A 24,983-nucleotide genomic window follows, 5' to 3' on the forward strand; every position below is an offset into this window, starting at 1 on the left:
GAAATGTTCAATTGCACCTGAGGGGAAGATGACTGTGCATGCTGATTCTTCAAGAGTCTCTGTAATTATGTTACTCAAATGCCAGCAGTTTCACTGTTTTTTGAAGGTCACTTTGCAGCTCTACCATTTTCTTATTTCAAATTGAATCAAAGAAAAACACTGGATTTAGAGTCAGAAAAAACCTTAAAACTATGAGGTTCCTTTAAAGGTTTCCATAGTTTTTAGGATAAAAGCTAAATTCCTTGACATGGTGTACAAGACAGTAGTAAGTGTGTATAATGCTATCCTTTTCAAACTCTTCTCACTCTCCTCTACTTTGCTGTTCAACTTCTCTGGGCATCTTAGGTGCATTTCTCAACTCTGCCACACTCCCTTCTTAACCACCAGGCTTACGTACTCCTGCTGGGCACCTGCTCTACCTCCCCGCTAGCTGCATCCTACTCCTCACTCAGATCTTAGCCTTCCCTAACTGGGCGCATCCCTCCCCTCTCACGTTGGCTAAATCGGGTCCCTCCATTATATGATTTTACAATATCATATAGCTTTATTTCCTTGCCCTGCTTGGAGCTTATAGGTATTTCTTTATTCACTTATAGTTATTTATCTATTCATATGATCATTTTAATGATGTTCTTAAGCACATTTTAAGTTCTATTGAAGGGGAAGGCAAGGATTGTGCCTAGTCTTGTTTGCTATAATATCCTAAGTGTATACCGTAGATCCTGGAACAGAATAGGAACTCAAGAATGTTAATTGCATGAATGAAGTAGCCCTCCTTAATCTTCATCTCTCTGGCACTGTCCATAGTCAGTCCCTTAGAAAACCCTCTCCCCTCAAGATATGTGCCAAGCCCAGCTGTCTGTCACTATCTCCAGTGTTATCCCTAATCCAAGACAAAATCCTATCTTGAACTTTTACAATGTCCTCCTCCTATCTGGCCTCCCTGCTTCTCTACTCACCACACTCTATCCCGTCTATCCTTTTTACTGCAACCAAAGAGACCTTTCAAACAGCAAATCAACTGAAATCACTCTACTGCTTAAAACCTGCCAATGACTCTTTCCTACAATTGAAATCATAAGCAACTTACTGTGGTCTGTCAAGTTCTCTGTATCCTGATCGCTACACACATCTCCATTCTCATCCCTCACCCCACATCCTCACCCTCACTAATTCTGTTTCAGAAACACTGGCTCTTTCTCTCCCTTGTACTTACCAGATTGGGTCCGTCCTCAGAACTTTACATTCTGGAGACCCTGTACCTAGAACACTCCTCAAGATATTTGTCATTATCTTATTCTCATCATTCAGTCCTCAACAAGGCCTTTCCATTTATAATGTGCCTTCCCCCCTCATTCGTTCTCTATCCTATATCCTAGTTTTACATTTTTTGTTGTTGTTGCTGTTGTATTAAAAGGCTCTCCAAAGCTGTGTGGCTCCACTGGGCATTTTAATGACTGGTTGATGGCAAACAGAGTGACAAATTGCTGCACAACAGAGCCTCCCATGAGGAAGGCCTTCTATCACACTGTTATGACTTGAAATTATCCTTCCTTTTTATTTGTTATCTGGGACCCTGCCCCTCCCACCTGCTGCTCAGAAGATTTGAGAGACTTTATGTCATATTTATTGTTTCACTTAGAACAATGCCTAGCAAACAATAGGCATTTGAAATGTAATCTACGTGAAGGGTAGATTTAGTCCAAACCCCTTTATTTTTCATGGGAAAGCTGAGTTATAAATCCAAGATTAGAAAGATGGATAGAGAAAGAAAATTGACAATGTATCTATATGTAAGTAGGGCATCTCCACAAGGTAATAACTTTGAATAATATTTCTGAAACTTGTGAGTTAAAAAAAGCCAATCTTGTGTTTGCCACTAGGAAAAAAAACCAGAAAAATGGGTGTAGCTTTAATTGCTCATATGTATGCCTTTGTATTCTCAGAATTCAACATTAATATACATGTCCATTTAAACTATTAAAATTCTGCACATACTTGCTGACATCTGACAGCAGGCTTAGTGTAACACTGGATATGACACTTAAAGGCCTTGGAAGTTGCTCCTTGGTGAATATATATAATTCATTTTCACCCTTCAGATCAGACTCATAGTTTTTGACACCAAATATACTGTATTTGTTTAATTAAATTTATTGTGGTGATATTGAATAATAAGATTATATAGGTTTTAATTGTACAATTCTATGCTGTGATACATCATCTACATATTGTATCGTGTGCTCACCAACCAGAGTCAAATTTTATTCCATCTACTTGACCCTTTTTGCCCTTTACTACCTCTCCATCCCCCCTTCCCCCTGGTAACAACCATACTGTTGTCTGTGTCTATGAGCCTAAAGGCTCCACCAAAGAACCATTAGAAACAATAAACAAATACAGTAAAGTTGCAGGATCAATGTACAGAAATCTACTGCATTCCTATGCTAACAATGAAATTTCAAAAACAAGAGAAAAAAATTGAAAAAACAATTCCTTTTGCAATTGCAAAAAAAAAAAGGATAAAATACGTAGGCATAAACTTAACAAAGGATACAAGTATATTACATTTTAACTGGTGATTTTATCTTCAACTCTCAACTCTAAAATAACCAGTAATTAAATATCATTTAATACATAAAAACTAATATATATCATTTTGAAGTAAATTACCACCTAAATTATTTCAGTCAGAAATTATACTATTATACTTAAATGTATTTGTTTATGGTTGGAGTTAACTTTAAGCCTTTTATTTTATTTATTTTTTTACTTTTTTATTAAAAAAATTTATTTTATTGTTCAAATACATTTGTCTCCTTTTTCCCACCAATACCTTCCCCTGCCCCACCCACCCCCCCCTCCCACCCTCAATCCTTCTCCACTTTCCCTTTGTCCACAGTTCCTTTCTACACGTTCCCTGATTTGACCCTTCCCCTTCCTTTCCCTGTTACCCGCCTTCTTCCCTCTCATTACTGTCGGTTTCTTTTTTCTATCAATGTTTCTGGTTATATTTTTCCTGTTTGTTGGTTTTATTGATTAGGTTCCACTTATAGGTGAGAGCATATCGTATTTGTCTTTCATCCTCTGGCTTATTTCACTTAGCATAATGCTCTCAAGTTCCATCCATGCTGTCATGAAGGGTAGTAGCTATTTCCTTCTTTCTGCTGTGTAGTATTCCATTGTGTAAATGTACCATGGTTTTTTGATCCACTCATTTACTGATGGGCACTTAGGTTGCTCCCAGCACTTGGCTATTGTATGTTGTGCTGCTATGAGCTTTGGGGTGCATAGGTTCTTTGGAATTGGTGTTTTGGGATTCTTAGGGTATAATCCCAGCAGCAGAATCTCTGGGTCAAAAGGCATTTCCTTTTCAGCTTTTTGAGGAAATTCCACACTGTTTTCCACAGTGGCTGCACCAGTCTGCATTCCCGCCAACAGTGGACTAGGGTTCCTGTTTCTCCACAGCCTCGCCAGCACCCATTGTTTGTTGATTTGTTTATGATGGCCATTCTGACAGGTGTGAAGTGGTATCTCATTGTGGTTTTCATTTGCATTTCTCTGATGGCTAGTGATGCTGAGCATCCTTTCATATGTCTCTGGGCCCTGCATATGTCCTCCTTGGAGAAGTGTCTGTTCAGGTCCTTTGCCCACTTTTTAATTGGGTTGTTTGTCTTCCTGGAGTGAAGTCATGTGAGTAAGCCTTTTTAAAAGCATGGGACATCGATCAATTGACACTGTCCTAATGATTACAGCACTATGGTAATTACTATTGATTATAAAAATAGCTGCAATAAGGATGAACCACCTTAATGTGCTTAACTATCTAATAAATGCTTGAAGTGAAAAATAACAATTAGAAAATTAATGCGTTAAGAACAATATGGTCTCAAGTCATGACTTCTGTCTCATTTTGACAGAGGATAATCATATCTTAGAAGATTATGACATCAAAAAGGAGAAAACTTTCTTTAAAATAGTTGCATCTACTTTTTTGGAGCCCAAAACATTGAAAGTCCTCAAAGGAAATTGTTCTCCCTGAGAGCTCAAATTTATTTCTAAGACAAGACCTCTTCATGGAGAACAAGATCATGAATCAGCTTGATCCATCATAAAACATACTAGTTAGGTGGCAATAAACAATTTTTTGGTCCAGGAATTTTCTTCTAGTTGGTAAACTCTGCTCATTAGATATTGTACATCTGGACTTAAATGAACCAGGGCTACCAAGAAAGACTGATACAGTCCTTGTAACACCATGACATTCTTTCACATCGCTGCCTTTGAGTGCTGGTGGTTTGAATCTGAAGTCAGGGAAAAATCTGCTCTGGAGCCACAGATTTTACCACAGAACTAGTGCTCTACTAACAACTAACAGCAATATTTTTAGTTCAGATATGTTGTCATGAATGGGCCATTTCGCTCTCATGGAACAATAATTGTCAGGGGACTTGTTCTTTATGAAGCATTTCCTTAGATAATATCTAACCTTATTAAGGCTACAAGTTTCATGCACTCTCTTTCCTATTTTCTAAAGGAAAATTAAATTTTCCTCATATCACTAACTACAAATTAGCCAGGACACTAAAAAAAAATATATATATATATATATATATCAAAGCCTGGAACGCTTTTTTTTCCTCTCTTCCTCATACCACTACTGTCCTGTCTCAACCAACTGGACGTCTGGAATACACATCTCTCTGCTAAAGATTTTTTTCTATTTCAAAGCCATGCCTCACCTTTCACTCGTGACACTTTCTTAATTTATATCCTGTGCTTCCCCACACCTCTTGGGCTGAACAGCATCTTGGCTGCAAGACTGCTCAAACTTAACTATAAAATCCTCCTTCACGACTTAAATATCAGGTCCACATGAGAGGCATCACTTTGTTAGGTGAGTTTGACCATTCATTAATTTCAAATAACATCATTTATCTGTGCTTTCTATACATGAGATACTGCATTTGGCACTGAGGCTTCAGAGCTATGTAAGACACACAGTCCCTAACATGAGAGGCAGCATAGCATGATGATCAAACATGTGGATACATGAACCAGACCCACCTGGTTACAAATCCCAACTCTGCAAACCTAAGCAAGTCACTTAACCTTCCTGTGCAGTTTCCTTTTCTTCAAAATACAATTATAGCTACATGAACAGACTTTTGTGAGGATTAAATGAGTTAATAACCACAAAATATAGAGCTTAACCCATCGTAAGCATTATATACCTGTAAATTTATTATTATTACTATTACCAAAGAAAGTTTAGTAAAGGAGATTGAATTGTATACAGGTAATTTATGAAAAATAGTATGTAGCTTTTCCCAGGCAGATGCCAATTCCCTGCTGCATGGAGGGAAAGGAGAAGGGCTTTCCAAGCAGAAGGAACAGTATTTGTAAAGGCATGGAGATGGTGCAGTTTACAAAGAGAACGGTAAGCTCAGAGTGGCTGAATCTAAAAACAAGCAGGGCTGAAATGCATTTATTTTTATTGGGTCATATTCCAACTCTAATATCATTAATTCAGTGACGTTCAAACCCCTGAACAACTTGAAGCTCATGTGTTCTTTACATTTTGTCTTCAATCACAGAAATTCACCATAGTCAATGTCACCTCCTAATTACTCCCTAATTAATGCTCTGTGGACTAGAAGAAAGGCAAAAACATCCCAAAGAGTCAAAACTGAAAGCTCAGCAAACATAAGCACACACTTGGCCTGCTTAGACATTTCACCAGGACAATCCCACCATAACTGGTCCAGCCAGATGCCTATGGGAAGGAAGGATGGTTTCAAGATCACCATAATCAGTGTCCTCACCCTAACCACAAGGACCACTAAGCCACCAAGGATGAGGATGCCAGTATTAAAGAAGGAGTATTATAGTTACCCATGAACTGGGAACTTCCACTCTTGAGGGGCTGACTCACAGATCCCCCAGAAGAAACCTAAGTGTAAGCAGAAAATATGGCTTTTTCATCAAATACAGACAGCTAAGACTCCGAATAAAGAGCCTTCCTATCACTAGCCCTCAAGACACCACACCTGCCTAGTTCACCGAGGTTATTTAACACACAAAAAGCTGGAGCCATGAGTATGAGTCTGTGCCATTGTCACTGCTGAGGATCTGTGGTCTATGCAGCTGTCCCTGAGGTCATACCAGCCCTTCATGAAACATGAAACATTCCCCCATGTTAACACTCTTTATCAAACTCCTTCACTGTGAATTTTGCTTCACTGGTGCCGTGTTACACTCTAACTACTAGGAACTTCTGTTCTGTTCTAACTGCTTGAATCACTGAATTGCCATCTGCCTTGATGGTGCTGTACTGGGGCTGTCTTTACCGACGAACCCACTTCTATGTGAAAACCAGGGATTGCTCCATAAATCAGTCTGACCACACCGGATGTGATAGACATAGGAGGAACAGAATATCAGGCAGGCTTAAGCTCTGGCCTGACCTGAACTCCGTGGTCAGATTTTAAGCATACCTTAACTTGTAAATCAACCTTGCCTTAACAAGGCATTGGGGTTGATTCTTAGTTCCCACACTGACAACAAAGATGAGTATAAAATCTCTAGGACATGAAGTCCTGGGACTATGCAAGCTTATTTTAGAAAATTAATTTATGGCTTCTACCAGAATATATCAAGCCAATAGGCTGGCTGAGAGGCAGGCCCAGATGTAGCTTATCCAAGGAACTAATGGGACTTCTGCCTCGTGAGGAATAGGAATTATTGGCAGCTTTACATCCTTCCAGGGTCCAAGGAACCAAGAAAAGCCATAATTTCCACCTGCTATTTCCCTTGCTTAGTGCAAGCCATTAAATATATCATAAAATCTGTTTAGTGATTACAAGCAGCATTTTTAAATGTAATAAAACATAAAATATCAAATGTATTACACATAGTAAGAATAAGTATAATTGGTAGAAGTTTTTGGGTGTGTGCGAATACCTATGTGCATATGTGCATATGAGGCCCCAATGTGAAATGTATCCCTCACTACACACACACACCTTTGATGAAATAAGTATTTTTCTTTCTTTACAAAAATTACAAAATCTCTAAAACATGAAGATATCCTTATCTTTACATGAACAGCTTTAGACATTTTTATCATTAATAAAAATGTTAGTATTGGATATTTTTCACATTTGAATTATTTCACTTTTGAAAAAGTATATTTACTCTGAAAATACTGGCTCTTTAAAGGATGTGTAACCTCCATTTAAGTGACACTTTGACTCCGTTCACCACTTTGCTTTCTTGTCTGGCTTTTGGTCTTGTCCCCTCAATCCTCCACCCTACCAGTCCTGCAGTCTGATACAATGCAGTCACTTACATTCTTGTATAGCCAAGCACTCAGTTATCTAAACAAACTAACACTTCTCATAGTGCAATAAAACTATAGGGAATTTTGGTCAACTGATCCTGAATCCTGGTTTCCCTCTCTGAATTTCAAACGTTTTTGAGGCTTTGTGTCTTTTGGTGGTCAGATCACGTAATTGTCCTTTGAGCTGCTTGAATAGCTACAGAGTTTATTATTTAAAGACAGCTGTTGACCTAGCAGGGGCCCCCTGGACTAACTGAATCCTCGCTCTGAATATAAGACAAAGAAAGGAAAAACCTGAGCTGAAATTCCATAAATGCCTGGCTTTTATTTGATGTTTAACTGAGCTCTTCAATGGCCTGATTTTCTAAATAGATTTTCAATCTCTGTTTTTACTTTCAGAGATTTTGATGTGAACATATTCATATAATATAATGACTAAGAGTAACATCAAGGCAGGTGCACAGAATGCCAAAAATCTTTCAAAAGATTAGTTTACTTCAGATCTACTCACTTCACAATAGAATAAAACTGTTTAGAGTAGACAAGCAGGCATTCCCATTCCATGTAATTGCACTATAACTCAAATTTAACAATTTGATCTATAAAGGCAATTAGCTTCGGCAGAACTTGAAAATTATTTGCCCTGATAGATAATAAAATGAGTTACAGGGAAGCATGCAATTTAGAGTCTCAGAGTCACCATCTGAAGCATAAATATGTTTTGAAGTTTCAACTAAAACATAGTACTCAAAAAAGAAAAACAGAAATTAATACAGTTTCTCATGAACTGTATAACAAACATAGATAGTGAAGTGAGTCAAAAGTATGTAGAATCCACTCAGTATTTTATGTCTTAAAAATAAACATTTCACATTTCTGTCTGAGAGGACACTATTTCGTTTAAAGGGCACCTTCAGTCATTGAGGACCAGAAAGAAGAGAACGTAAAGAGAATTTAGATTACATTGGAGGATGCAGGTCTCATCTCAAAGATATTTCTGTCTAGACTGGTTTGAGAGTGGTCTTGATCAGAGCCGAGGTGACAGAATCATTTATGATCCTGCCCCCTTTTCTTATTCCACGGTATGCCATAGAAGCATTCAAAGACAAGGCACTGGGAGGCTGAGGTGCTTCTCAACGACTGTGAGACAAAGGGAGAAGGGCTTCTTCCAGAATGTCAATTAGTGTGTTTACCGGAAGTAATAACCAAAGTGATATACAAAATTTTTAATCACTAGTACTTAAAAGGCACTAACCAATCAGAAAGGATATAGGCTGGAGCAGGATCCTCAAGAGCCTCCTGGATCATGGGACATTTAGAGGTCCCAGGAGTGGGCTGGGGTCGGCAGTCAGGGTACTCCTGGCAAAAGCTTTTTACTCACTGGTATACTAATACTTCTATGTGTTAACAACTTGTGCAACCATATTGAACGGAAGCCCTAGAAACACTACTCCATCTTCATAACCCCCATGAACCTCTGCTTGACATATATGTTAAGGTTTCTGAATTCAGAGTGAACGTCACTATAGTAATAATGGTTATAATAAAAAAATAATACAGCAATTATATCTGCACAAAACTGGAGGACAGACTGCCTCCTAGGCAAGAGGTCCTGGCTGGGAACAGCTAAGTAGCTGACAGGGGGTCAGGACACACTACCCCAAAACATAGTGCCTTGGCATATTGACTATTTTAAGCTAGAAGAGTTTGAGGAAACAGCAGAAGCAGGAAGGTCACTGTGAGCTTCCTCCTTTCCTTTTCCATTGAAACAGGTTATAAATCCCTCCCATGAGAGGTGCTTCCCTATACCCTGAGGAAAGGAGCATTCTACACTCTGAAGACAAATGGAAACCAAGAAGAATCCAAACAAACATGTCTGCTACACTTGCTACACCCCAGTTTACTACACTTAACATAATACTCCTTGACTTAAAATATTTCTACACAACTGTCCCCCCTTCATTAACCCTAGCATAAAATACTCGGGTCTGTTTTTTGGGTCTGCATTTCCTAATGAAGGCTTCTGTGTCATGTAAAGCTTATAGTAAATAAATTTGTATATTTTTCTCCTGTTAATCTGTCTCTATCAGTTTACTTTTCAGACCAAGGAACCCTAAGAGGGTCGAGAAAAGCGTTTCCTCCTCTACATAGCTATTCATAGCTAAAAAGGCAAAATGAACATAGGTATAGAGGAAACCACATTAAAAGGGGTTCTCAGTGATGCAACAAGGAAAGGGAAGGTTCAGAGAAAACACAGGTGGGCAATCAGAGGTCACAAACCTGAGGGCGATCACATATCTAAGGGTGATCAGCCATTTTTTCACTGAAGGGAGGTGTGCTGTAGACACAAGGTATACTTTATTAGCCTTGGCCACTTGAATCTGTTTAGCTTTGAGCCACTTTCTTTGGCTTTAAACAAAAAGACAATCTTCTTCCAAAAGTGTTTGCTTCCCATATGCCTTAACATCAGGAGGGAGGAAGTCTGGATCTCTGGATCTGAAAAGTTTGCTTTACAATCATACATCTGAATGAGATCCAAACACACCAAAAGTCTCAGGTGATACATTACACTAAAATTTAGAATTTTAAAAATATGCTGTATATAAATATAATATCCAGTTCCTTTTCCTGCCAGGTTGAATGCCAATCTTAAGTATGGTCAAAGTCAAAAAGGTGAAGCCACCCTGGCAGTTGCCATCCTTAGACCTTGATAAAGACCTGCCTTCCAGCCCTGGCTGGTGTGGCTCAGTGGACCGAGTGCTGGCTTTTAAACCAAAGGGTCACTAGTTCAATTCCCAGTCAGGACACATTCCTGGGTTGCAGGCCAGGTCCCCAGTTGGAGGTGCACAAGAGCAACCACACATTGGTGCTTCTCTCCCTGTATTTCTCTCTCCCATATCCTCTCTCTAAAAAATAAATAAAATCTTTATATTAAAAAAAATAACAAACCTGCCTTCCTACTGCTATCTTCAATCTCCTGTACCTACAGGCTATGTGACAGAGTTTCTGTAGACAGCCGCCGCTAAAAAGAAAAGCCAGGACCTTTGTCTTCCCAACATTCAGAGGACTTTTTACTCGTTTTATGGAATATGTTCAATTCAGATGGCAGTGTGAGCACAGATTCACAGAACACGGCTGCTGTGGAAGCCGCAGTGGTTAACTCGCTTACATTTAAATAGGACCACAGGGCTGAGGCTGCCTTCCAGCAAGTTTATTTGCCTATTTCCAGCAATGGACAAGAAAGGATCGTTTTTAAAGAAATGATCAGTTGAAATTTCACTAATTCTCCTAACCACAATATAATTTAATATTTTATAATAACTATAAAAACTCACTTTTATAGTCCAGTGTTAACTCACATAAAAAAAACAATAGCTACTATTAATTTGAGGCTTACTATGTGCCAGACAATGTGCTAAGGATGTCTCCATTAGTACCAGGACTTCACTGATGCCTTATAATCTCCCTTTTACTAGAACAAAATGGAAGCTTGGATAACTTGAGTAGTTTTCCAAGAACAACAAGTAATTAAACTTTACAAGCAGAATTTGAATCCAGGTTTGCTTTAGTAAGCCTATGCTCACAGTCTGACTTCCTCCTAATCTTACAGAAGACCAATTTTCCTTATTCCAGAAATAGAAAAGAACATATTGGTAGTAATAATCCCAAGAAAAATACTCAGAGACAAAAAAATGGAAATCTTCAATTTTATTGCAATGTACTCAATTTTAACATTAGAAATTGATTCCTAAAACACTGCTGTAATCTTACCACTTTGGGGCTCAAATATTGACTAGCTCAACCTTCTCCATGGCCTAACAATGAAGCTCCCTGCTGTCCAATCTAAGGCCCTCTGGGATCTGGCACCGGTTTAAATACCTCCCCCCAGCCCCACTCTTTACACTTCAGCCTCTCCAGGGCCTTAGCTGTCTTCCTTTTCACTTGTATGCTTTGCATCTGCTATTCCCAAGCCTGGAATCCAGTTATTTAGTAAGCCCTCCCTTGATTCTCTAAATAGACAGGTTTTGTTTGGGGTTTTTTTAAACCATAGTACATTTTTGTCTCACAATTACAGCCTATGTTTTTTCACCTTTTGTTCTCAGTCATTATTTACACAACTATCTTATACTCAAAGGAGAACAGCCCACATATTTTTTATCATACATTTCCAACTATAACCACCACAATGCCTTCTGCTAAAGAAGGGGCTCAACAAAAATTTGTTAAACTGAATTAACTTGAATTTGTACTATTTTTTACTACTTTTAAGACACAAATATGCTTGACAGAGTAATACTTTCAGCTTTGTAAAATAATAAATTAGTATTACTAACACATACTTTATAATTTATATTAACCTGGATTGTTACAAGGAGCTCTTTGGATACTTACTAAAAACATCATTATTACCTCCATTTTTCAGATGAGACATTAGAAAAATAGGTACTTTACTATTTCCAACATTTGAAGAATAATTATGTTGTGGCCACAATGTTAAGTGCATACCTCAATTATTTTATTCCTCAAAAGCTTGGGATGGAATACAGAGGTATTTCTTACAGGTTCTTATAAGTTTATAAGCATCCAAAAATGGAAGCTAGTTATTTCCAAGCCTGTGTATTTAGAGGAAAAATTCATGTGTAATAGCTTTGAAATAAACATCCCCGAGAGAAAGTTATTTTTTGTTTGTTTGTTTGTTTGTTTTTAATTTACTCTAGCTCTGTACTTGGTTTTATGTGAATCAATGATATTGAAGGGAATGAGCACATTTTTGTTTGATATTAAATAATAATGAGTCTGACTTAGTAACTATCACCTCATATGACTATGATCAGATACTTTCTCTTGCAGCAAATGCATGTAGAAAATAAAATGGATATTGTAGCATAATATATAATATGCAATTTACCTAGCATCATTACAGAATGATGTATCTGTCCCAAATAAGTAAAATTTCCATATAATTCCTTCTTCTATTTTAACCGATTTGGTTTAAATGCATTTACACTGTAATATCCACTACACTTTTTAAACAATATGTATGGGACATATTTAACCTTTTATGACTGACCCAGACTCATCATTACTTACACCCACCATTGTCCTGAGCATAGCATGGCCGTGCTCTGTGTGGCAACTGAGACATAGGTCAGATGGTTTTAAATGGTCACCTCCAACCCCCATGACTGACCTTTTTTTCAAGTTCTCTTCTTTTCTTGCTGCCAGATTGTTAGATCTGATTTTTCTCATCCTTAAGTATCAGGTCATTAGCAACATCCCAACGGGCCATGCCCCAAATTAGCTCCATTTTAATAAGTAATCAAATAAATGGGTTAAGCACATTAATAGGAAATGGGCATGCACAGGTGATTAAAACATGCTTTTTATGAGTTTGCAGTCCAGAGCCAGGGTTGAAGGAGGGAGGGGACAAAAGTGAAATCAAACAATTTCGAAATAACCCAGAAATGCTTTGCTAGAGCTATTTACAACATGAAAGGCTTGGTGGAATGGAGTTCAGAGATGACTCCCCCAAGACTTAGTAGCTGATCTGAGCCTCAATGTATGAATAGGAACCAGCCAGATGAAAGGTAGCTAGTGGGATAAAAGAGAGAAAGGGGAAATGCTCAGGTGCAAGAACTAGCATGGTTTGCACAGAGAATGACTGACTTCTCAGTATTAGTGGAGTCCAAGTTTAGGCAGCAAGTGGTAGAACATGAGACTTGAGAGATACAAAGGTGGCCTTCAATGACATGCTCCCTCTGACTTTACTCCATGGATAACATGAGCCACTGATGGGATTTAAACAAGGAAGCAATATGGAGTAAAGAAGAGAGTTCAGCTATAAAGACTTGAAGACAGACCTCTATAGCTTCTCAAGTATTTTTGAATAAATACATAATTTCTCAAAAACAAAGGTGACTCATTAGATGGTGAGAAATTATAGCTGAAACAATAGGTTTAATTCGGAGTAATTTCTTGCAGGAGAGAAACCTGAGGATATGCACTGTCCATGTGTCCAGCATGGAGTCAAAAGGCCTGTTTCCAATCATCTATGGGATGGGGAACCACAACTAAGTGAGCCACACAGCTTCCAAATTAAGCTGCCCATTAATATCACCAGGGAGGTTTGTTGAGTCCTGATACCTAGGCCTACTCCCAAACATATTAAATTAGAACCCCCTAGAGCTCTGACCCAGTAATTATTACAGTTCTGCAAGTGATTCCATTGTTCAGCTGTGACTAAGAACTTCTACACTGAAGTACCAGACTCAGGCATGAGACTAATAAAGAGCTTTCTTTCTAGTAAAGCATATGGACTGTGACATTTTTGACTTGACTTAACTTTGCCTGTTTATTTCAGCACAGGTGACAGTACCTCTTGAAGGCACAGCTCAACTGTCAGTTCTTCTGAGGAGCCTTTTCTGAGGGGTATTAGATGGAAGCTCTTCCGTTTCTAATAGTACTTTATGTTTATTCAGCTTGGTGGAAAGAAAGTTTATAGGTTGAAGCAAGAGGTCACACAAGACGAAATCAAACTACATTGGAAGGAAATCCATTTACAAACATTTAACTGCAAGGTAAAAAAAAAAAAAAAAATCAGTGTGTTGGCACCAAAGCATGGAAGGACTCTTTACCTTGGACCCGGTTGGTCCGGGGCGTGGGGCTGGGCAAAGACACGGCCCCACTCGGGCCCGAGATGGACCTGAGATGAAGGCTGCGCGTGGAGTGTGGGTGTGGCATCTGCACCAAGGGGGCGTGGCGGGGCAGGGCCGGACGGGGAGGGCGGGGAGCGATGCCCCGGGACCCCAACGCAGCCCCGCTGGGACGGGCAGAGGCCCAACCCCAGCTGAAGAAATCGAAGGACAAGGCCTCAGAGGACACCATTGGACTTATAGAAAAACAAATCAGCCAAATGGCAGACGACACCGTCGCAGAGCTGGACAGGCACCTGGCGGTGAAGACCAAAGAGCTCCTCGGATGACAGTCCACTGGGGTCGCTGGTGGATCCCCGGGTGGCAAATTGACATCTCGCTCCCTGTCCACACAGACGACTGTCTCCATGTCCCTGTCAGTCCTTGTGGGGCCCCGCCCTCCTGTGGGACAGCCGGGCTTGGGGATTCTCTTCCTCCCGCCCCCCTCCACCTGCTCTCCCCTGGGCCCTCTGGCATGGGTGGGCCTTTGGAGAATGTCTGTTGCTGACAGACAGCCTTTACGCAGGGCATTTGCTTTGACTGTGGTGCTGCCAAGCGCCCGGGGCCTCTGGCAGCTTCCGTCGGACTGACTGCTCCTTTTGTCGGGAGCCTCCTTTTCAGACAGTTAGTCGGGCCCTGGCTCCAACAGTAAGCTTTGCCTGGGCTGCTGTGGGCCTTCACCTGCAACTGCATGCCTTTGCTAGAGGCCCGTTTTCACCGAACAATAAAGTCGAAATGAATTGGAAAGAATAATAACCACAAAAAATAACTGATGTGCCACGGTTTCTGATTTCACTGTGAGGAACAGAACATAGTAGGTAAGGATACAAACTTCCAGCCTGCATATTACCAATCCAGTAAAAAATCAGAAAGACAAGCTTGGGTCATAGGACAACCATTTTGTTTCTGCTTTGTTTTGTTTTTGACAAGCACCATAAATATTCTATTCTTAATGTCATTCATAATTCAGAGGATTCCTGAAAGTTTCCAGTCATGGCCCTTACAAACAGCAAGGGTCTTGTATACGGTACTATTATTTTTTAATCTGGAAATTTTAACCTGTATAGAGGTATTTTAAGACAAGACAGATTAAGTCTGCATTTTTTTTTCAAATTCTTAGCACAGATTTTAGCAGTATCATTTATTTTTAAGGAGCCCTTACCAACTGTAGGAAAGTTATATTGCACTAATATTCCAGAATGGTGGATAGTGAGGTGGGTTTAGGTGTAGTTAAAGAAAATAGTGTTCTTAGCATTTAAAATATCAAAAGCAGTTTTAAGGAGGCACTTAAAACTTTGCTAAGGCAAACATACCTTAAAGCAAAAATAAAATGAACTTCAGAACAGTACACCTGGGGTCTATTTAACACAGGCATGAGGTTACAAGCACCTCAAAGTAAGCTTTAGGCACAAGTTACACAGAACCAAGAGAAATAACCTTTTCCTTTCCCTCAGAAGTAATGCTTAGGGGGGTGCACTGAAGTATAGATAACAAATTAATGTTTTTCAAAATGGTATCTCTCCAGAGGAGAAAGTCCAAGGAAAAGAGACTTATAAAAAGGTAATTGACTGGTTTAACTTTACACATAATATGCAAGAGACACATACACAAATCCTGAAAATTACAGGTAATCAGGCCTGTAGGGTACTCTTCTCCAAACGTGTACAGTGAACATAATGGAATGTGCAGATAGGAACTGTGCGTACCTGAAGATTAGGAAAGTAAAAAGTATACAGTTCTCTAAGTATAACAACATGAAAATTTCCCCAGTCTGTTTGACCTGGGAGCTCTGTGGGCAATCTTCCATTGCCAGGCTAGGAATAGTAACCCTCCAGAAGAAACTATTCAAATCATGTGACTACTTTTACCCATAATAAAACATAACAATGTAAAATCTTGGCTTTAAAAGAGTTTCAGTTCAGCCAAACTATCATTTATTTTTTGTTTTATATCAAATTAGTTTGACATAAGGGACAAGTCTTGCAAAGCAGGAAGAAGGTCACTGTCACTGAGTTTTGGTGCAAAGATGGGCTGAATTGCTGCCTTCTCCTCACCCCATTCCCTCAAATGTTTATACCTATCTACTTGGGAAAAATGAGGGGGTAGAAAATAGACGCAATTTTCTGGATGGTTTAGAAAAATCATTCTCATCCTGCGTTGTGAATTAGAAACAGTGTGATGTTTATAAAAATACATACCCTTATCTTGAGAAATTCAGATTGGTAGCAATGTCTACTATCCTATATGTTCACTCACAAGAACACAAGTTCCTTTGCTGTACAAGGTTTGTGACAATGCAGTAAAAAAAATGCACACACACACCTGCCCCCCCACCATATACAGACACATCATATCACATTCCTCTGACTTGAGTCTTGCAAAACCATTTCACTGAGTCTTTGTGTTTGCAGTCACTATCATCCATCAGGTGCCCACCGAGGCTGAGTGAATAGTACACTTGTCCAATTACCTAGTGACCTGGGGCAAACAGATAGCCCACAGGAAAAAAACAGGAACCTCATAAACTGCTTTATTCCTTAAGTGCAGTTCCGTGGAGTGAATGAATAGATTTAATGTGTTTTCTTAAGGCCTTCTTCCTGACTCTAGGACCTGGATCTTCCCTTTTCCTCAGAGCATTTACTTTAGGATACTTCCAATTGTAAATTCTTTCTCTGTCCCTGAAAATGTTCTTGGGGCCTCTGGCCAGTTTTACAATACAAGAATGTCTTTCTCAGGCACCTGGGAGCCATTCCTTTGAAATACGATCATCAAAAAAGATAGCATTCCTATTGCCTACTTTCTGTGGGAGGGTGTGAGACTAATGTCCATAAGTGCCACTTAGCAAACATGAAGGGACTAATCACACTGACCAATCCACCTGCTGATGCCTGCCAATGTTTTTCCTCTAGCTCACACAACACTTAAAAGCCATCCCACCATTTTCAGTGGAGTTGAATTCAATCTCTGCCCTATCCCAATAGTCTTATGTAAAATCACGTTAGCCAGTTTAACTTTGTCTGATATAAGTTTTCTGCAACAGTGCTACACACAAAGTCATGACTAAGGATATTTGCCACCCCATTCTCAAAATATAGAAGAAACTAGGTTGCGTTTCACAAAATTCAAGGGTCCTGACATTTTTTTCTTTTTTTAGCTACAGACTTAGGTCATGGTGATCATTACAGCCTCAGAAGAAGCTGTATAATCATTTTTCTTTTAAAATATAATTCATTCTATGTTGATGGTAGACAAAAGAAAATCAATTTGTATCCTGCTGTTTGAAAGATGGACATATTACTAGAAAGAAAAATCTATTCAACAAACTCTAACTTAGTCATGTTTTCCATGAATATGCTTATTCTTTAAATAGTAAAGATATATAGTTTCATTTTTTAGCAATATTTTCAAAACATGTAGTGAACAAGGACAGATGCTTGTCCATTCATTAAGATAATACTAAGAGGTGAAGAGCAAAATTTGTTTCAACACCACATACACAACCTGTTAATAGGTCACTGGAGTTCATGATTTAGTACTTTCACCCAAGAAAATACTAAATCTTTTAAGAAAAATTTTATAGTTTATACTCAGTTGATCTCTATTAAATTTGAAATAACAAATGTTGATGACCAAAGAATACTTTTCAATTAAGCAAAGCAATTCTCGTATTAGAAGTGAGTACACTCCTGCCCAGAAAATAACAGAGAAGTGCAATCGTGGTGTAAAGAGTTGCCCCAAAAAAGAATTTCCTAGGTTTCCTACTGTTAATGATAAAAAAACCTATCTGACCATTATACAACTGAGTTTTGATTTCTTGCAATTATAGGAACAAATACATGAGGGAACGAATGTTACAAAGATTCCTGAAACTGCCCCATTTAACCTTATTTAGCATCCCAGGAGAAATCTTAGGTGCCTTGAAAACCCACATTTTTATTTCCAGTCTCTGCAGCTCTGAGCTCCAGATTCATATTCAATGGCCTAAATAATAGCACCACTTGGATGATTAATAGGCATTTTATAATTACCACATCTAAAGTCATGACTTACACCCCATCTAACTCTTTCCTCCCCTCCTCAGGAAATAGTACTTACCACTTACCTCAGATTTCTGACTTGTCATCGCCACTTAAAATATTTTTCTAATTAAACCACTCCTCTTCTTAACCCATGCCTTTACGCCACCACAATGCCCAGCTATACTTGTGCATTAATTTCACTATCGCTATGCTCCTCAGTGTCCCATAGTTCTACATACATCAAGTCAGCAATCAGAGAGAACATTTACAACTGTAACCACAACACTGCATGTTCCTGCTCAAATCTTTCCACTGTTTCATCACACTGAGAATAAAAACCAAAACCCTTAGCATGCCTTTTTCTCCATTTTTATTTCTTCCCACTCCCATTCTTACTCCTTCCTCTTATATCACAAAACCAAGCTCCTTCAGGCATTTATACTTCCCTTTGTCTGGAATGTTCCCTCCTCAGAGTTTTTCACTGGCTAGTTCTGGCACTTATGTCAGATCCCTGCTCAAATATCCCCCTTTAAGGAAAAACTGACCACCCACACTAATGTATCACTTTCCCTTTCTTTCTCCTCTTCACCCCTTCATTCTGTATTTTGCTATGGTTTTTTGTTTGCTTGCGGTTTTACCTTGTTAGTCTACAATACTTTCATTACAGATATGCTTACTTGTTTATTTTCCATATCTTCCTACCAGAATGAAAGCACTATGGAAGAAGGACTTTCTTTCTCTCTCTCTCTTTTCTGTGTTTTGTTTTACTCTGGGATCTTCAGAACCTGGCAAATGCTTGGCACATAATAAAAGGTTTAAGAAGCCTGTTGAAAGAGTACATGATTTCATACTCCACAGATCCTAAAAAAAAGGACATCCCTGTCTTCTACAAACCAGAGTTTTCTCCAATATCCACATTTCTTCAGTTGTTATTTCACTCTTCTTTTTTTTCTCACAAAACTTTGTTTTAATGGGTCTCAAAATTCTGTGACAGATTTTTGGTCAAGTTGTTTCCATTAAAAAGTACTGATTTTAAAAACTAATAACTTAAAAACTACCACATACACACACAAAAAAACCAAGTGGTCCACAAAATATTCTCTTTTCCTTCTGAAGATTTTATGATGTATTACAATCATTAACCAGCTTTTTAATATTAAACTTAAATGGCCAATTAAGACAGATAGTTCTGAGGCCATTCTTCCACCACTGATTAAGACTAGGGTGGGAGGTGTCGGGGATAATGTTCTTTTAGCTTTCTGAGCTTTCTGGGCAGACTTGGTGACTTTGTCAGCTCCAGCTGCCTTCTTGTCCACTGCTTTGATGACACCCAGCAACTGTCTATCTCATGTTGTGAACAGCAAAACAGTCCAGAGGAGGAAAGCCAGAGAAGCTTTCAACACAAAAGGCTTTTCCAGGAACCATATTGATGATGGCAACATCACCACATTTCAAAATCTTTGAGCCTATCTTCCAACCTTTTTCCTGAATGATGATCAATCTTCTCCTTCAGCTCAGCAAACCTGCAAAAAATGAGCTGTGTGACAATCCAGCACAGGTGACATATCCACCACTGATCTGGCTTGGATTGGCTCAGGATAATTACCTAAACTGGGAAGCCAGTTGCTTCCATTGGTGGGTCATTTTGCTGTCACCAGTCACATTGCCACAATGAAAATCTTTGATAAACATTCTTGACATTGAAGCTCATGTTGCCCCCAGGAAAAGCTTCACTCAAAGCTTCATGGTGCATTTCAAAGGAATTTATATCAGTTTTAACATTGTCTGGTGCTAAGGTGACCAATCACCTTACCAGGTCTGAGAATATTAGCCTCCACTTTGTCCACGGGGACAGTACCAATACCATCAATTTTGTAGACATCCTGGAAGGGCAGACACAGGGGCTTGTCAGTTGGGTAAGCAATCCAGAGCTTCAAGTAGTAGGTTCCAGTGGCATTGCCATCTTTATGGGTGACTTTCCATCCCTTGAACCAAGGCATGTTAGCACTTGGCTCCAGCATGGTGTTGCCATTCCAACCAAAAATTGGCACAAATGTCGCTGTGTCAGGAGTGTAGCCAATTTTATCAATGTAGGTGCTGACTTCTTTAACAAATTCCTTGTATCTCTTCTGGCTGTAGAGTGGCTCAGTGGAATATATTCAGTTAATACCAACGATCAGCTTTTTCACACCCAGTGTGTAAGCCAGGAGGGCATGCTCATGCGTCTGCCCATTCTTGGAGATAACGGCCTCAATTTCACCAACACCAGCAGCAACAATCAGGATAGCACAGCCAGCCTGTACTATGTCTGTAATCATGTTTTTGATAAAATCTCTCTGTCCTGGAGCATCAATGATGGTCACATAATACTTGCTGGTCTTGAATTTCCACAGGGAAATATCAATGGTGATACTACACTCCTGGTCACCTTACAGTTTATCCAAGACCCAGGCATACTTGAAGAAACCTTTCCCCATCTTAGTAGCCTTCTTCTCAAAATTTTTGATGGTTCTTTTGTTCATCCCACTACATTTATAGATCAGATGGCCAGTAGTGGTAGATTGGCTGGAATCTACATGTCCAGTGACAACATTGTTGTTATTATGACTTTTCCTTTCCCATTTTGGCTTTGGTTTAGTGGTGGTTTTCATGACACCTGTGCTCTGGTGGCAAACCCGTTGCAAAAAAATTTTTAAGAAAAGATTCTTTCACTTTTCTACATTAAAGGCTTTGGAGTCATCCTTCAAATTCTTCTTCTTCTTGACTCTAGATCCACTATACTCCAGTTCTGCCTTTTCCTATTCCCTCCCCACTGCTGCCAAGTTTAGAAACTTATTTCAAAGTAGTCTACCTAGACTGTTCACTCTTTTAGAAGATAAGGAGTAAAATTTGTAAAAATAATACAAACTTGGCAAACAGCTACATAACAAGGGTAGTTGAGTCCAAGAAGAAGAAAAAAAGTCCAGGAAAAAAATGAGCTTTTGAGATTGAATGTACAAAATTAAAGAAGAGAGTCTTGCAAGATACCCATACTGGAGGGTAAAGAAGAAAAGAAAATTGAGTGATATCAAGAAAATTATGAAAGTACAGTATCCCCCACACATACAGAGCTCATTTACTGATGACTCCCTCTACCACCCTTTCTAAAACTCTTCAAATGTTTTTCATTACCAAAATTTTTTAGATTCAAGGTGTAAAATTACGTTTCTCTGTCCCCTTGTATAAAACTTGTGCTCAAAACAAACCAAATTCCTCATTTCTCTAATACAAGTTCATGCTCTAACCTTTGCTTACATTATACCTATACTCTAGGAATCTTGTCTAATAACTACCTAGTTTTACCTAGTCAGGGTATGGTACAAATACTATCTCATTCCTAAAGACTCTCTGATTTACTCAGTTCCAATGAATTCCCACCAGCTTCCCAAATATCCTTCCTAACCATTAGTTTGCATTTATTGCCCTCTGCTTCACATTAAAAGAATTTTTTTAACTTTTTATATGCTTGATTGAAAGTTGACAAGTGCAACAGTTAAATACAGTGACACTTTACAACTATGTAGAGGATAGGCACAGAAACATAGGCTTATAACTATTATACAGGCAATATGCACAAACCCCTACTGGGAAAGTCATCTCATTAGCTAGAATTGATCATTTTTCACAGTATTCAACCAGCTCAATCAAAAGTCTTCAGTGAACAGGGATTCACTTCAAGATATTCAGCAGTAGAAGATTTCAGATTATACAAAGTGACTGTGTCAAATTCTTAAAATTTCTTTAGGTGTGGTTTTCCTCATGTAGCATTTTTTATGTAGATCTCTCTATAAAGACAATCCACCCTTTTTCAGGCAGGCCATGAAACATCTCAAGTTCAATCTGTGCACCCTAAGTAGTAGTTACAGCCCTCTACTGTACAAAATAGTTACACTACATCCACAAATATATAAAGCAAAATATCCCTCATGGTAAGATAGCCTAGGTCCCAGCTAGCTGTCGCCTTTTACTCACTCTGAACAGTTTTGTGTCATCCACTGTTTTAGAAAGAGCACACAGCACTATTGTTTTTTATGGCTTTAGATGATAGTCATCGATTTGTACAATGAACTGTTTCCCCTCATTTTAGGCAAGGCCATGCATCAGACTTTCCTTTTACCTCCCTTTCAAGTTCCCCATGGGCAGAAGAGGAGAGAGGACAGCGCAGTGGAGCTCCACTGTTCCGCAACCCCATGTCATGCACTACATGCAAGCAGGAGACGACTCTGGGAAGTGAGGATGGGGAGCAGGGAAGGGACGGAAAGGCACACAGCTCCTCTGCATCAATTAAACCATTTCTCAAATATCTGCCAAGCTGCATGAGGTCCCAGTATATCCATGCTAATTCGCTATTCAACTTTAATGCAACCAACTAAGAAATTTCTTCAAGCCAAAACCATATGGGCGTTTAACACTGGAGAAAATACTGGGTAATGGCATCTGTCAGTGTCAGTCTCACGTCTCTTCTGCAGTGAGCAATGGGGGACTGTGGAGGGAGATTCCCCTAGGACATCATCTCCAGTCTGCTGAGTTCAGACAGCAGCAGCCAGTTCTGCGGGGGCCTGAGACTACGCAGTTGGTCCTGAGCCCTGGGATGCCTGCTGGGCTGGGGGCTATGTGGTCCCTTGTGGCTGTGTGGTAGCAGGGGGAGAGCCAGTCTGCAGCTGAGCCTGAAACTGGGCAAGCTGCTCAGGACTGGCCAGTGGCTTCGGCAGACTGATTTCCTGCTCTAGCTGGGAGTTTTTCTCTATTAGTTCTTTGATTTGCTCTTTGAGGATCTCCACTTCTTCTCAAACTGCATACATCAAATGACTTTTCACCAGATCCATAGCTTGCTTGATTTTGTTGTCAATAGCTATAACACTTGCACCAGAGGATGTTAATGGGAGTCAGACCCCTGTCCAGGGAGCTGTCTGTCCCCATGGCTGCAGAATGGCAAAAGCTTCCTATTTCTAAAAGTATTTTTTTAAAGCATGCCTGGAAACTGCCTTCACTGCCTTCCTGGAGCATAGGATCTTTAAGAGCATAGCTATATCTTATTTGTAGCCCCCAAAATTAATGTGACCTTGGAGAATTTAATTTATATAAACTTGGGATTTTTATTTTTTTAAAAAAGGAGTAATAATGATAGCAATAACCACATGGTATGTTGTAAGAATAAAATAATTAAATTTATCTAAACCATTTCGAACAGCACCTGACCCATTAGAGTTCCTTGCTACTATTGTTTTCAAAATTGCTATCAATTGTACCTGCCTATCTCACTATCTAAGATTTGGTTGATATTCAATAGTATCTTTAAAAGGGCAAGGTAATTCCTGAAAAAGAATATTAAAAACACAAAACAAAAATAGTAGCTAAGCACATAGTAGGTGATGCAAAAAACAAAACAAAACAAAACAAAACTGTAAAGGCCAAATAACAATAAAATATACCAGACCTAGGCGAGTATGTAGAATTTCATAGAAATTCTATGAGTACAGTAGGGAGTTCATGATAAAGGTGACTAGAAATGGAAGCAACATTCAAAATCTATTCTGTCAGCCATCTCAGCATTAGTGCAAAGAAGCAAAATTGGGCATTCAAATAAGAAGCCCAAGTGTATTCTCTTTTAAGAGAACTGTTTCTAGGAGAAGCAAAAGAGCACTTGGAAAAGACAAGCTTGGTAATACAAACAAAGTATATGTCAAGAGAAAGGGAGTAGAGGGAGAATTATTTAGCCTCGAGGACCCAGATAGGAAAAAAAAAAAAGAGGAAAGAAAAATTATTTCATCACTGGAGATACAAGGAGAAACTTTTGTGGAATTATCCACGCATGCTATTCCAGCCTTCCTCCTGACCACTATCACATATTTTTGAGAAGTAAAATAGCTGGAGAGGACAATAAAAGCACTTGTAGATGTCTGGCAAAACACCCACAGACACATTACACCAGCTGATCTATGCAGCCCAGAAGCACGGAGCATGAAAAGTTAATTCTAAAAATAAGGCCTGGATTTCTCCCTAAATGCACAAACTTAAAAGGAAAAACCTTTTTGTGAAATTTTACTTCAGGTTATTTGGCAAACTCAAACAGAACCAGATCTATCCACCAACACTTAATGAACACAAGCTAATCAGATTGTCACATTATGCTCTGGGCAGTCAGAATTCTAAATGCAAGTGCTGGCCCCTACTTGCTGCATAGGACAGAGCTGAGAGAACTGTCCAACAGACAGGACAGATTTCCACACTTGAACCAAACATGAGAGATGTGTAACAACTGGGTTAATAAACACCCCCAAAAGGGACTGATTGAAAGACAAAGGCTGACAGTCTCTGGGAGTCAGAGAGGCGTGTTTCAGCACCACAATCACCAAGCTCAGCTTTTTCTTGCTGGTGCATTCACTATGGCTGTGCTTTGAGTATCCTAGGGTTGTTCTATAAAACCAGGCTACTAACATTGGTTCTAGACAATGATAATAGGGAACAGTCTTCAGCACAAAGAATTGCAATGACACCATTCTTTACACCAGTAGTTTCTTTTAAGGACAAAGATAGGGTGAGAAGGCTTATCTGGATTACTTGAGGTCCCCACCTGCTTAATGACGTGGGTTAAATGAGGATAGGGATGTATTGTATATTTGGCGGGGGCGGGGGGGGGGCTCTTATTATGATATAATACCAGGGTGAAGAATACATTTAATCTACCTGATCCTGATGTACTTATTATCATGACTTGAGCTATGTTCTTTTACCAGAGAAAAGTATATATCAGATTCCTGTAAAGTTGGATTGGGACGCAGCCACATCCATTCATTTATGCATTGCCTGTGCCTGCCTTGGCGCTACAACGCAAAGTCAAAAGTTACAACAGAGATGGGAAGGCCCATAGAGCTGAAAATATTTCTCTGG

The 24,983-nt window shown here is 39.2% G+C and overlaps 1 protein-coding gene and 1 pseudogene across 2 annotated transcripts in view; both read right to left on the bottom strand.

The window, feature by feature from the left end:
• Window positions 1-24,983, bottom strand: part of PRKG1 (protein kinase cGMP-dependent 1) — a 1,177,478-nt gene that overhangs the window by 221,492 nt on the left and 931,003 nt on the right. The gene's annotated exons all lie outside the window — the stretch shown is intronic.
• Window positions 22,658-22,960, bottom strand: LOC129069981 (TSC22 domain family protein 1-like; annotated as a pseudogene).

This window comes from Pteronotus mesoamericanus, unplaced genomic scaffold (genome assembly GCF_021234165.1).
Source record: "Pteronotus mesoamericanus isolate MK-2021 breed Mesoamerican mustached bat unplaced genomic scaffold, CSHL_Meso_final contig_24, whole genome shotgun sequence".
NCBI lineage: Eukaryota > Metazoa > Chordata > Mammalia > Chiroptera > Mormoopidae > Pteronotus > Pteronotus mesoamericanus.